At 48.5% G+C, this 3,082-nt stretch overlaps 2 non-coding genes across 2 annotated transcripts in view; both read left to right on the top strand.

The window, feature by feature from the left end:
- Positions 1-2,225: 2,225 nt before the first annotated feature.
- On the top strand, positions 2,226-2,380 carry LOC131270347 (5.8S ribosomal RNA). The gene has a single exon (XR_009179445.1). It is a non-coding gene; the product is annotated as a 5.8S ribosomal RNA (ribosomal RNA).
- A 487-nt stretch (positions 2,381-2,867) lies between these two features.
- LOC131270342 (large subunit ribosomal RNA) overlaps positions 2,868-3,082 on the top strand; it is a 4,085-nt gene continuing 3,870 nt past the window's right edge. Inside the window, exon 1 of the ribosomal RNA XR_009179440.1 lies at positions 2,868-3,082. This exon is cut by the window's right edge and continues 3,870 nt beyond it. This is a non-coding gene — a ribosomal RNA (large subunit ribosomal RNA).

The raw sequence follows: 3,082 nt of genomic DNA, 5'->3' as shown, positions 1-3,082 counted from the left end.
CACTGGTCCACGCTGCTCCGGCAGTCCTGGGTAAGATAGTTCATTCTAGCTTGCCCTATGTGGAAGAGGACTCAATACCCTACCTGTTGAGCTTGAAACAAAGTCATCACTTGGGCATGCTCATATTGCCATACAATATTCCATTATCTACTAATGAGCATGCAGCTATATGATTATAACCTGTAAACGATTACCCCGCCGTAGTTCAGCGCTTCAACCAAGTGATGACTTCAGTATGGCTAGTGTGTGAAGTATAAAGTATAGTCCTCCCCTGGTCCACACTGCTTCGGCGGTCCTGGGTAAGATAGTTAGTTCTAGCTTGCCCTATGTGGAAGAGGACACCATACTTAATACTGTGGTGTAATGAACAAAGTATAGTCCTCCACTGGTCCACGCTGCTTTGCAGTCCTGGGTAAGATAGTTAATTCTAGCTTGCCCTATGTGGAAGAGGGCATACAAGACAAAGTATAGTTCTCCCCTGGTCCACGCTGCTCCGGCGGTCCTGGGTAAGATAGTTAATTCTAGCTTGCCCTATGTGGAAGAGGACATAATACTCTACCTGTTGAGCTTTAAACAAAGTCATCACTTGGGCATGCTCTATAGCCAACCACATGACATTAACCTAAGAGAGCATGCAGCGTATTATCCCAATGCAAAGTAAACGATAGACTCGCCCTAGTTCAGTGCTTCAACCAAGTGATGACTTCAATATGGCTAGTGTGTGAAGTATAAAGTATAGTCCTCCCCTGGTCCACACTGCTTCGGCGGTCCTGGGTAAGATAGTTAGTTCTAGCTTGCCCTATGTGGAAGAGGACACCATACTTAATACTGTGGTGTAATGAACAAAGTATAGTCCTCCACTGGTCCACGCTGCTCCGGCGGTCCTGGGTAAGATAGTTCATTCTAGCTTGCCCTATGTGGAAGAGGGCATACAAGACAAAGTATAGTTCTCCCCTGGTCCACGCTGCTTCGGCGGTCCTGGGTAAGATAGTTAATTCTAGCTTGCCCTATGTGGAAGAGAGCATACATGAACCAAGAACGAAGGTTATGATCGAGGAATGATTCGACAACTAACCGATGGTATGAAATGTGAAGAATTCAAGCAAGCACACAATCAAGTCATCACTTGGGCATGCTCGATAGCCAAACCTATGACATTAACCTAGTAGAGCATGCGAAAACCAATATATATGTAAACGATGCCCCTCCCTAGTTCAGCGCTTCAACCAAGTGATGACTTCAGAATGGCTAAATCAAATCGGTTCAAAACATACCATCGGTACCCTATTGAAACACACAAGTCGATATCAAACCTCATGATTGTGTAGTCCTCCACTGGTCCACGCCGCTTCGGCCGTCCTGGGTAAAATGGAACATTCCAGCTTGCCCTATGTGGAAGAGGGCACATTACTCAATACTGTGGTGTGAAGTATAAAGTTCAGTTCTCCCCTGGTCCACGCTGCTTCGGCGGTCCTGGGTAAGATAGTTCATTCTAGCTTGCCCTATGTGGAAGAGGACACTTCATACTTCGTCTCTAAGCGGCGGCTTGACTCCTCCCTACGGGGAACGGGTTTACGCGCACAGCGGCGGCTTACGCACTATGGCAGTCATGGATGCCTTACGTTTCTATGAAAAGTGTGTTCCTCCCCTGGTCCACGCTGCTTCGGCAGTCCTGGGTAAGATAGTTAGTTCTAGCTTGCCCTATGTGGAAGAGGACACGTAGACTTACTGTGGTGTGAAGTATAAAGTTCAGTTCTCCCCTGGTCCACGCCGCTTCGGCCGTCCTGGGTAAAATGGATTCATCCAGCTTGCCCTATGTGGAATGAGGACACTTTATGCTTCGTCTCTAAGCGGCGGCTTGCTCCTCCCTACGGGGAACGGGTATACGCGCACAGCGGCGGCTTACGTTATGGCAGTCATGGATGCCTTACGTTTCCATGAAAAGTGTGTTCCTCCCCTGGTCCACGCTGCTTCGGCAGTCCTGGGTAAGATAGTTAGTTCTAGCTTGCCCTATGTGGAAGAGGACACGTAGACTTACTGTGGTGTGAAGTATAAGGTTCAGTTCTCCCCTGGTCCACGCCGCTTCGGCCGTCCTGGGTAAAATGGATTCATCCAGCTTGCCCTATGTGGAATGAGGACACTTTATGCTTCGTCTCTAAGCGGCGGCTTGCTCCTCCCTACGGGGAACGGGTATACGCGCACAGCGGCGGCTTACGCAAGTTAGTCACCCTCGGCAGTGGATCACTCGGCTCATGGATCGATGAAGACCGCAGCTAACTGCGCGTCATAATGTGAACTGCAGGACACATGAACATTGATAAGTTGAACGCATATTGCACGTCGTGGGAACCTACCATGATGTACAGATGACTGAGCGCTTATATTTGAGAAATGTATCGCATACATTTAACTACGCCGTGACACCCGTCACGAGACGTGCACCATGATGTTAACTAGGGTCGCGACGACCCGCTAGCATTAAAGAACCCGTGGTTTACAATATACTGGCATTGGAATTCGAAGTATTTAGAGCGTCCGTGTTCCCGCGTGAGGCGGAAGTACGAGGAGAAGGCGTGCTTGTGGTGTCTGTGGTGGTGTTTACTGATGTCTAGCTTCAGCTTATTTATTTATTTAAATAGAAGCGAAGATGTCAAAGTAGCGTCGAAGCAGCAGCGGTAGCACAAATGATTCAAGTATGGAAGTTGACCAAAGGAACACAAACAAACTAGCGTATGGGCAATGGAAGGTATCAGTGAGTTAAACCACACGCGGGCTAACAGCCCGTTAACCGAGTCCAACGGTACATATTGGACATTGAAACAAAGTAGTCGCAAGCCAGATGTGACGATAACAACCGCAAGGTACATAAGCCTCAGTTCATGTGTGACAACCCCCTGAATTTAAGCATATTAATAAGGGGAGGAAAAGAAACCAACCGGGATTCCCTGAGTAGCTGCGAGCGAAACGGGAGAAGCTCAGCACGTAGGGGTGGCGGCCTGTCCGTCTATCCGATTCCGTGTACTGGTGCGTCTCACTATCCGTCATCTTAGCGCTTTTCAAGTCCAACTTGAATGTGGCTCAG

This window comes from Anopheles coustani (genome assembly GCF_943734705.1).
Source record: "Anopheles coustani chromosome X unlocalized genomic scaffold, idAnoCousDA_361_x.2 X_unloc_23, whole genome shotgun sequence".
In the NCBI taxonomy this organism is placed as follows: Eukaryota; Metazoa; Arthropoda; class Insecta; order Diptera; family Culicidae; genus Anopheles; species Anopheles coustani.
This window is presented reverse-complemented; position numbering and strand designations above follow the sequence as displayed.